The sequence below is a fragment of the Physeter macrocephalus genome, chromosome 13 (assembly GCF_002837175.3).
Source record: "Physeter macrocephalus isolate SW-GA chromosome 13, ASM283717v5, whole genome shotgun sequence".
In the NCBI taxonomy this organism is placed as follows: domain Eukaryota; kingdom Metazoa; phylum Chordata; class Mammalia; order Artiodactyla; family Physeteridae; genus Physeter; species Physeter macrocephalus.
Window position 1 is genome coordinate 85,893,541 of NC_041226.1, and position 11,157 is coordinate 85,904,697.

Genomic DNA, 11,157 nt, shown 5'->3' on the forward strand with positions numbered 1-11,157 from the left:
GTGCTCCGCGACGGGAGGGGCCGCAGCAGTGAGAGACCCGCGTACCGCAAAAAAAAAAAAAAAACTTTATTGCTAAAAAATGTTAACCATCATCTGACAATGCAGGGTTGTCCCAAACCTTCAATTTGTAAAAAACGCAGTATCTGCAAAGCTCAATGAAGCAAAGCACAATAAAACGAGGCATTCCTGTGTAACCTTTCAACATGGTAAATAAGGGCTTGCAAAAGAAGAGTCTTGGCTTTTTTTTTTTTATAATGAATACGAACTGATATTAAACTACTGTGTTATGTACTATCAGCAAACTTATGTAAGGCATGGTGGTAGACTCTAGGAACACAGAGAACCCTTGTTCTTAGACATTTACAGGCAAGGGGATTTAGAACATAGTGCGTATGAAAAATAAACAAGGAAGTATAGGCTGAAAAAATAGCTTCGGGAGTCAGTCTGCTTGGGTTTGAACCCTAGGTCTCCCATTTATTCTCTGTGTGTCTCTGGGCTTCTTAATTAACCTCTCTCACCTTTAGTTTTCTCATTGGTTGATGGGGATAATAATAATGGGACAATAGGATAGTACCACTCACTAAGTGCTAGTTGCTTATTTACTATGAATATTGTTATTTAGATGATAGTAGTACGTACCAAAGGAATATTATGGGTCAGGAGTTCTAGTGAGGGGCAGTGAAGAAGGCCTCGTGGAGGAGGTGGGCGCTGAAGAGTTATCCTTTGTAGGAATGTGTGCATTCCTTTTAAGAGATGGCACCAAAGGAGAAACAATATTGAGAGATTGGGATTTTGTAGATTTTTATCCTTGTTTGCATATAGCCGTCTTCCACGTCCATGTCCTACAAAGTAAAAAGATTCCTGTTAATGGTGATAGAAACAGTAACAAGGCCTTCCTTTCCCGTTTTTCTCATCAGTTTAAAACTCAGATAAAATGATGTCTCCCGTTGGCTTGTATCTTTTCTGTTGAGTACACACACACACACACACACACACACACACACACACACACACACACACACACACACACACACACACAGTATACATGGGAGCACATTGCTTTCTTTCCAGGTAATGTCACAGGAATCGGGCAGTGAAGAATAATAAAATATCATAACAGAGGTCACCAAAGGAACTTATAAAAAGCTCTACTAATAGGCATTTTTAGTAAATGTCCTGATTTAAATTAGTCCAAAACACTGAAAAATCTGAGTTCCTTCCTAAACCTTCAAAGAAAAATTAAATTCCGTTTTATGTCTTTTGTGTTGTATGTTTTATCGCGTTTTGATTTTGAAAATTATTAATTTATGTTTGTCACGTGTGTTGCCATAAAACAGGAAGTTAGATCGCTAATACCTTGGCTTTGTGAGAGGACAGATCATTTACAAAGTTCAGCGGAGATTTGCCTGTTACCCTTATTGAGTTTGATTCAGATCTTTGTGGGGTGTGGGCAGGGATAAGTGTCAAAGGTATTTTTCTTGCTTCCAATAGGGAGTTAGAAAAGAGATTGCTTTGGATTTCTGTAGCAACTAATAAAATTAGGTTGTTCCTGTCTGTTTTCTAAGGGGTTCCTGGCTGGCTTAGAGGATGTGGAAGTAACAGCTCTGCTTTAAAATGGAAGTTCTGAAGGGTGGTATCTCCGGGTAGTTCTCTCTCCACAGGTGCCGACTTAGGTCTCTGACGGCACCTGCAATTTTTGAAATGCAGCTGTTCTTTTACATAGCAAGCGTCTGTTGTTTTGTGCGTCTGCCTTAAAGATATTTGGGTACAAGTAGCAGTTATGAAAAACTGTCGCAAGTTGTCTTGGAAGGGAAAACAGGCTCGTCTTTTAGGGCCTCTGTATTATGATTTAAAAGACAGGACTCACTTGGCTCTGCTCTTCAGTGTATGTACCTGCACGTTTCTCATTGTTCCCTGCCCCTGCAATGCCAGTGGCATTGATTAATGAATTGACCACAGGTGTTTATGGATTTCCCACCCTATGTCTGATTAGTGCACAGTGTTGTGTGCCCTTGACTACGAGGGGCTTGCAATCCGATTGAAGGGTGAAACTATGTTCAGCGACAGATAAGGGAATATCAGCCCCTGACGATTTGTATAGACAGTCCTTCGTGAGATTATTGTGAGCGGAGGTCCCCCGGGAGGTAAGATTTGGCCAAATCTCCTGCTCTAATGGAAGTCCTCTATCTGGTCAGAACCTAGGGCTCTGAGGCAGGGCTGGCTTTCGGGCTGCAGAGGGTGGAGTTCAGGGTGAAACAAGAGACCACACCCTCTTGAAGTGGCACTTAAACCAATGACCCGGTGGGCTGTATGACCAAGGCATGGATCCAAAAGGACTAAGCTGGAGGTTCTGGACCTTTTTTGGAAAAAGAGACACTCCCCACCTTTGGAAAATGCACAGGGTGCTCAGTAAACGTTGGTGGAATCGGTTGCTGTTCTAGGCACTGGGGACCTGGGACGCCTAACCGGACGAGATCCCTGGTCTCATGGAAATTATAACCTTGCGAGCAAGATGAACAGCACGTGCAGTTTCAGGACCCCCGTCAGGAGCCTCAGGATCGGTCAGGAGGAGGCCCGTGGACACAGCAGAAGACGCCCCTCGGAGCAGGAAGGTTCCAGAGGGCCTGACTCCTTGGAGCATCACTGCGTTGTCGGAGATGAGCCGTAGGTGTTTATTACAACGTATCTGTAGGCTCACCTGTGGGAGGGAGGCACCGTTAGGGCCCTGACCCTTTGCAGAGACGACTGGAGCTGGACTTTGAAGGAAGCGGAGCCTTCCTTAAACAGAAAAGGTGTGAGGAGGAAACGTTAGGTGGGCTGGAGGAGGACAGTCTAAGGAAATCCGGAGATGGGAAAAGATCATGAACTGGAATTACCTGACGGTCCAGTGGTTAGGACTCCACGCTTTCCCTGCAGAGGTCGCCGGTTCAATCCCCGGGGAACTAAGATCCCACAAGCCATGCAGCATGACCAAAAAAAAAAGATCGTGAACTGCCTGGTTTCTGTGAAAGCGGGGCATGGGAGGGTGCTGGCTGAAGGTGGGTTTTAGCTAGCAGGTGGTCAATAACAAAGTATTTTGAGCAGGGGGCTCATAATTCAATTACTTTAAGGGTGAATCTGTTGCTTCCTGGTGGCAGGTGTTAAAATACTACCATATCATACTGAAGTAGATTATAGGTGAATTGATAATGAATTTGTGTTATTCTATTTTAGTTTTTTTTAAAAGTATGGTTATATGGGGGGTGGGTAAATAAAACAGGATGGGTAATTGCTAGAGCTGGCTGACGTGAGAGTTTATTATATGGTTCTCTCTACTTTGGGATATGTTCAAACATTTCCATAATAAAAAGTTAAATTAAAAATAACGTCGTTGGTTACACAACAGTGTGAATGTACTTAATGCCACCGAACTGTATACTTGGAAACGGTTAAGACGGTAAAATTTTGTGTTGTGTATTTTACCACATTACCTACAAAGGAGTAATATCAGAGTGTGGCTTGCAGCCACAGAACCCACTGCTGAGGCCTCTTCAGGCATGTTTTTATGGGATGAAGAAAGGTCAAGGGAGATCCTGGGCTCCTGCTTTTGTCCTGAGGGGGAAGTTCCAGGTAAAATATTAGAACCACACCAGTTTCGTTGCTTCATGGTTTTGCTAAGAGGAAGCTCAGTCTTAATTAGTGAAGTCTGAATGATGTAATATTTTCAAAGTGTTATAAATATTCTTTTCTTCTGGTCACCTGCTACTTATATAATTGCCACAGCCTTGGTTTCTTCACCCACAAAATAAGGGTAACATTTGTTATCATTTATCAAAATAGGGATGATAACGTTTGCAATTGTTATGAAGTTTGAATGGGATAATGAATATGAAGAAACCCAGCACCATTCCCATCTCCCCACGCTTCTGCATATCCTCGTTCAGAGCTAGGCTTGCAAAGTTAATGGCTTCTTTAATGGACAAATCACAGTTGATACGTTAATAACTATTCCTGTGTAAACAAGCATATCTAAGTGGCTGACAAAGGATATTTTCTCAGTATTTACTCTGTCATTTTTTAAAATAAAAAAATACAAGTAATCACTATGCTAGACAAATTTTTTTAAAGAAAAAAGAGCTCATAATTTTATCCCTTTAATATCATGATTTTATTTTACTTTGTGACTGTTGTATTTACAGAAATAATTTTCCTAGCTCATATTTAAAAAAAACAAATGGTAAACCTAAAGGTCGACTAATTCTGTCCATGTTTTAAGAGACACAAACTCAGACCTTTTCCAGTAGTTTTTTGCTGCCCAGGACCTCGGCATATACTCTCATTGCTTAACTGGGAACTCTGAGGCCCCGGGAGGGAGAGGAACGTACATACAACTAGGGTGGGAGCCGGAGCTAACCCCCTGCGTCCTGCTTCCTAGTGGACTGCTTTCCCCCGCCCCCCCCCCCCCCCCCCCGCCTCAGTAGAATCCAGATTAATGCGGTTTTCTGGTACTTGTTCCAGTAGGAAGAGGACCGGTTTCATGCATAATTCTTCATGACTGCCCGTAGCATTTTAATTGCTTGCTATTGTGTCAAAATATTGTCCTCCTGACAGTTGGGATAATGTAAACAGAAAGCAAGAGGAAATAGAAAATTGAGTAAATTTGCAAGAAAGGTAAGAATGCCTTTGAAATACCTAAAAGACTGACTTAATACCATCAGGAAAACATTTTGATCTCGTGCACTGTCATGTGTGATATTTGGGAGAGGTGGTGATTTCTTGAAGGTAGAACCTGTTCAGAGTGAAGGAGGAGAGCTCCAGCTCCTGCCGGCCCGCCCATCACCCCTCCACACTGAGTGAATTCCCCTGCGGGGCTGGTTTAGGGAAACATCCTGTCCACGGTTGCTCTTCCCATATCTTTCTGCCCTTTCTCAGCTTTATACCTTTGCTTATTCCTTGTTTCAAAAACTTCCTGGATTTTTGGTCTCTGCCCCAGGCCTCTTCTCATAAAACTTAATGCAAGAAACAAAAAAGAAGTTAAAACCCACAAAAGATGCACCCGTCAATCAAAAGGAAGGGTCTTAACCTACTTGAAAGCTGGTGACCAGAGAAAGTATCACACTTTACAAGAATCATTGCCTCAGATTGTTTTCCACAGCATTCATTCAATGCCAGGAGACCGTGGAGCGTACCACAAAATTTGTGTGGAAAGTTTGACCCAAGAATTTTTTTATTCAGCCAAGTTTTGTTATCTAGAAAGATAGCAGTGTTAGCAGTGTTCTTAAAAAAAAAAAAAAAAAGGAGGTGGGGATAAAGCATGAACTGTAGGAAAGGCTCATGAACCTTTCTTCAAATACGTACTTAATGACAAAAATCCAGTTGAGTCAAGGGATCACCTGTGTCCCTTCATTCATTCAGCAAATGTATATCAACTGCCTGTTGTGTACCAAGCCCTGTTCTAGGCACAGGGAATATAGACGTTTACATTCTGGTGAATAATGGCAAAGCCATCGGTCATTTTGAATAAATAGTCAAGGCCAAATAATTGTCAAGAATAAAAAGAGAAGGTAAATATTATAAAACATGGGAATGTAAAAGCATTCATAGAGCAAATAGAATTGAGTTTGGGTAGGTGTACTTTCTCATCTTATTTGGGAGCCAGAGATATGTCTAAACATCCAGAAATAGAGGTTTAAGTGTATGATGTAAAATTAGAAAGAACTTGAAAAAAAAAAAAGAAAGAAGATGCAGTATAAACCCCCAAGGCAACAGAAAAGGCAATCCATATAGCAAGAGATAAAAACAACAACAAAGCATTAATAGCTAAAACCATAAAATAAGATGACCAGTGTTAGACTACACATCTATATTGTCAATAAATACCAATAGAATAAATACCTATTAAAGTAAAAAGACTCACATTGTCCCCCAAACCAAAATCCTACTATGTACAATATTCAAGGAATATTGGACAAAGACAGATCCTGAGTTTCTAACTAAGAGAAAACTAAGTTTGTGATAGAAATGCCAGAAAGTTGAGTTCAGGACACGTGGCGTGGGACTTCCCTGGTGGCGCAGTGGTTAAGAATCCGCCTGCCAATGCAGGGGACACGGGTTCGATCCCTGGTCTGGGAAGATCCCACATGCCGCGGAGCAACTAAGCCCACGCACAACTAGAGCCCGTGCTCCGCGACAAGAGAAGCCACCCACAATGAGAAGACCCAGCACCGCAACGAAGAGTAGCCCCCGCGCATCGCAACTAGAGAAAGCCCACGCGCAGCAACGAAGACCCAGCGCAGCCAAAAAATAAATAAATAAAAGACACACGGCGTAAATGGCTGTAGAGGGAAACATCATAGCAGCAGAGCGTACAGTCCACAGCGAGGCCATAACAGGTAAACCTGGGGCCAGAGTACCGACCGTATAAAGGCAAGAAGCGCCAGGAGAGACAGAGACTGGACAGAAGGAGGGGACTGTGACTTGCTTAGCCCACAGCGGATCGTGGATGTGGAAAGTGAAACAAGCATGTGCGAGAGTCGGGTATCTCCTTATTCACTTTTATAGCTGAAATGTCACCTCCTCAGAGAGGCCTTCCCTGACTACATCTAAAGTAGCTTCCCCAGTCACTCTCTGTCAAACTACCTTTTAATTATCTTTGTAGTACTCATCACTGTCTGCTGTTCTCGGTTGGTTTATTGTCTTGTTTTTTTGTTTTTGTTTTTTTTTTTAAATTATTTGGCTGAAATCTCTATGCAAGAGGGACCCTGTTTGTCTTGTTTACTGCCGTAGCCCCAGTGCCTAGAACAGAGCAGTGCCTGGCAGATAAGTCCTTCTTGAGTAACAGATATCTACTAAGTGTCTGCTATACGTATGTGTGTATATATGTATATATGGTTCTAGGTGCTCAGAATATTTCCGTGAACAAAACAGAGCCCCTTTCCTCGTGGAGTCTACATTCCTAGCAGAGAGAGTGTGGAAGCAGTAAGCATGATAAAGAAGTAATGTATAGAATGTTAGGAGAGCTGCCTTAAAGGGACGGTGAGGGGAGACTTCCTTGAGAAGGCGACCTTCGAGCACATGTGACAGGAGGCTCAGCCATGTAGGTCTCTGAGGGAAAAGTTCCAGTCAGAGGAACACAAAAGAATGGGGAGCGTTCATATAAGGTTGTAAAGACGAGTGGGGCCTTGAACAGCAAGTGAAGGTGCTGGGTCTTATTCGTGAGACTAGAGGTAAAAAACTGGTCTCGGCGTGGTAAGCTCTTTTCCCCGGACCAGAATCGGTTGGAGCAACATAAGGAATTTAAACCGAAATGTGACCTTGAGCCAAGCTACTGATCATGGGCAGTTTTGCCTTGGTGTAATATCAGTATCCGTCCTTGTTTTACGTATTGTTCTGAGGGTTACAATACGTGCTGATTTCAGTTATTAAAATGTCCATTTAGAACGTTTATTAGCACAGATGAATTCAGTTATTTCAAATATAGAGGCAAAATATTGTGCAGAATGAAAGTATTCGATATAATTAGGCTATTAATGAAAACACTTACATACGCCTGCATGATTGAAAATGAAAACAGTCTCGAAAGGATGGTGCTAAATATTTACGTATCTGTCTGAGATGCACGTTTTCAGATGCTAAAGGTATTTATTGTTAATTGCTGGAAGGGAAGTCTAGGTTTAATGTAGTAGTAAACTTCCACATATTTGTCTCACACCAAAGGCAGAGCCAGTTTTGTAAAGCATTACAGGTAGCCTTTGAAATAAGAACTACTACTGAAATAAAAGGAGACTCCTCCCAGGCAATTAACAGCACCTATTTAGTGAGGGAAAAGTTAGTTGTACAGAATGATTAGGAGATGAGAAAGTTGGCGAGTTGGCTTTTATATCTAAATTTTGCATACGCACCTTAAAATTTTCCTTCGAAGGTGTAACCTTCTTGAGGCGCTGAGACTGAGTTATATCGAGGTACAGCCACATTTTGTTGGCTCAAGCAAGTCACAAGATCATCCCAGACTTAAGGAGAAGGGACTGCCCAGCACAAGGGCATAAATACCGGGACGTGTTCCATCGGGGGCCATCCGTGTAGCCGACTACTCCAGGTGGGGGGACATACGAAGTGTAGAGTAAATGCTCTCTGCTACCACTGCTGCTGATACCACCGGCATATGCGTAGCTAAGCGGGATGGGGGGCTTGGTCCAAGCGTAGGAAGCTCGTTTCCCCAAGTGCTTTCTTTCCGACGAGAATCCCTTTTCTTACCTTCCCTACCACTTCAAAATAAAGGAGGAAGAAAACAGATCAGTGGTCAGATTTGGTGGGAAATCTGAGGCCAGTTTTTGTCTGAGAGCGTGTTAATTCCTTGCCTGTCAGCGTAGCCCTGTCCCCGAGCTCCCCTTGCTGCCTTTGGGTGGTAGTATGATGATTCTGGGCCCGCACGGCTGACTGTAGCCCTCCTTCCTCACGCTGTAGCCTTGCTCTGTGGTTGTGTCCACGTGGTAAATTGCCTTCCTGCCGCTGTGGCTGCAAACCAGCTGCGACCACCCAGGTGGCGGTAAATCCCGCGAGTCCCCTCTGGTCCTCCTCTTTGGGGCTAGTCATCTCTTCTCCTTGGGGTAGTTGATGAAGGAAGAGCTGTGCCGCTTGCGTCAGTTAGGGTTATTTCTCACAAAGGGCCACATTTTGAAATAAACGAACTAGAGAAAAAGGCGTTTGGGATCATCTGTGCATTTTCTTATGTGCTTGACTTCTTCGTTATCGGAGACGGTATTTTTGTTTCATTTCAGCACATGGGCCCAGACTCCGTGGAGCTTACGCTCGTCTTATGCCAGTTTTGAGGGAAAATGTCTTTAGCTCTCACCCTGTGCAGAAATCAGAGGCATGTGATTTATTGTAATTTAGCTAAAACAAATAGTGGTTTTTCCTTAGAACTTGCAGCAATTGCTGTGAATGAGCAAATGTTCATACAAGGTGTGAGATTAAGTTTCATATAGTCACAAAATGTGAGTCCCCGCCAGCAGCTCTGAAACCATATTTATATTTCGGGTAACAATTTCAGTGGTGTTCTTTGTCGCAGTTAGGAGCCCTGCTGCTCTGAGAAATGATGCCCTTGTCCAGATTTAGCTCTTGATAAAGAAAGCTAGGCTGGAGCTTCTCTGGGTCTGGAGACGGGAGTCCCACCTTTAGGGCTGCCTTTTTGTGAGCGTGAAAACCAGATTCCAAGTGGGGGGGGGGGAGGGGGGCTAACCCCTAAAATAAATCTGGTTTGCATTCTGAATTTGCCTGCTTTCCTGGAAGGTGTGTTGCAGGTAAAGGGTCTGACCTTGCCAGGGCCGTGTGTGCAGAGCTCTGGGACACCTAAGACCAGGGGTGTCTCGTTGGAGACCAGGGTTACCAGGGGCTGGGCAGGAACCGAGGTGGTGGATGCCCCCTGTTGTTCTCTGCTCCAGGTAGGAGGTCGGGGATAAAGGGTCCCGGGGTTTCACTTATTGAGCGTTATCTCTGCGACCAGACAGCTAGAGCTGAGGGCCAGGGTTGGGGTGGGAGTCCAGCTGGGCTCGTGATAATGGTTAAAAGAAGGCAAACAGGAGGTAGAGATTGGGAAGTTGGAAGAGATGGACAGGAGGCTTTGCAGAGGGCACTTGCTGGAATTTGTGTGTGCACGGTGCACTGAAAAGAACCTGTTCAGTTAGGGGGGTGAGCCGGAGCGCTAAGCTGGGTGGGGGCTCAGCTGGAAGAGGCAGTAGAACCTTGGGCAAAAGTCCCAGCTACTCCGTCCCTTCAACAGTTAAATGGGGATGAAAGGAAGTGCGCGGACTAGCGCAGGGCTCACATGTTAATAGCAATTAGAGCTAATAAATTCAGCCAAGTTGTAGGACACAAGATCAATACACAAAAATCAGTTGTATTTCTATACACTAGCCGTTAACAACCAGAAAACAAAATAAAGAAAACAATTCCATTTATAATAGAATTAAAAAGAAAGAAAGCTCTGCTGATTTCTGGTGAAAACCTGGGATTTAATCCTTGCTTTTAAAATGTGCAAATTCTGTCAAGAAATTTAGGTGACTGAAACTCTCCCTCCAGGGTTTTATTTCCTAATCTGCTCCACTGAACTGTTTCTTCCACTAACAAGGAATTAAATTGTGTCTTTGCTGACTGCTCTCTCCTGCAAGAAGTGTCAGAATTCCCTGAACTAAGAATGCACTCCTTAGCAGCAGTGAAGTAATAGTTAAAGCTCAACATCTCTTGTGCCTTTTTGAAAAAAATGGGACTAGGCACGCTAATGTTTCTATACAGCGTTTCCACCAAACAGTCAAAACCCATTTTAAAGAGAGAGTTTCCAAGAAGAGCAAAATTCACAAAATGATTGAATATCGTGCGCTGATTTTTTTAAAGAACTAATTGGGAAGCGGCACTGTCTCCTGTCAGATTCTTCTTGGTGAGTGAAGAGGGATGTATTATTTTGCACCCCTTACCTTTTTGCCCTAAGGTCCCACATGTTTTATGGAAAGACAAAGTGCAGACACATGCAGTAGCTTACTGTGTGCAAGAACTGGTGCCTGCCAGTCTGCTTTCAGCTCTCCCGGGCGCTAGAATCTCTTAATCGGTGCAGTCTTCTGCTGATTACAGTAGTCTGTGTTTGGGGGTCAAAATCAGCTGTGCCCTGAATGAGAGGACATTTTTGCCTGGTCCAGCATTTGATATTTAATGAATTAGGTGGCCGGTTCATTTCTAAAGCAGGTTAGTGCTTATAGCTATGGCTCTTGTTAGGCAGCAGCTCGATTTCTCTCCTCTCCCCTCCCCTCTACCCACTTGTTAAAGGCTGTTTTATAAATCCTCCCCGCAAGAAACAGTGATTTTCTCGTTAGTGATATATTTGTACTTTCGGCAATTTGCAGACCATAAGTCATTTAAAGAAATAGTTACAGCTTGAATAAATATCATATATTAACGCATATATGTGGAACCTAGAAAAATGGTACAGATGAACCGGTTTGCAGGGCAGAAATTGAGACACAGATGTAGAGAACAAACGTAGGGACACCAAAGGGGGAAAGCGGCGGGTGCGGGGGGGGGTGAATTGAGAGACTGGGATTGACACGTAGACACTGATGTGTGTAAAATTGATGACTGGGACTTCCCTGGTGGCGCAGTGGTTGAGAGTCCGCCCGCCGATGCAGGGGA

General features: G+C 43.6%; 1 protein-coding gene across 1 annotated transcript in view; it reads left to right on the forward strand.

Moving 5' to 3' along the window:
* LOC102992785 (mediator of RNA polymerase II transcription subunit 27) overlaps positions 1–11,157 on the forward strand; it is a 120,735-nt gene that overhangs the window by 6,923 nt on the left and 102,655 nt on the right. The window lies entirely within an intron of this gene.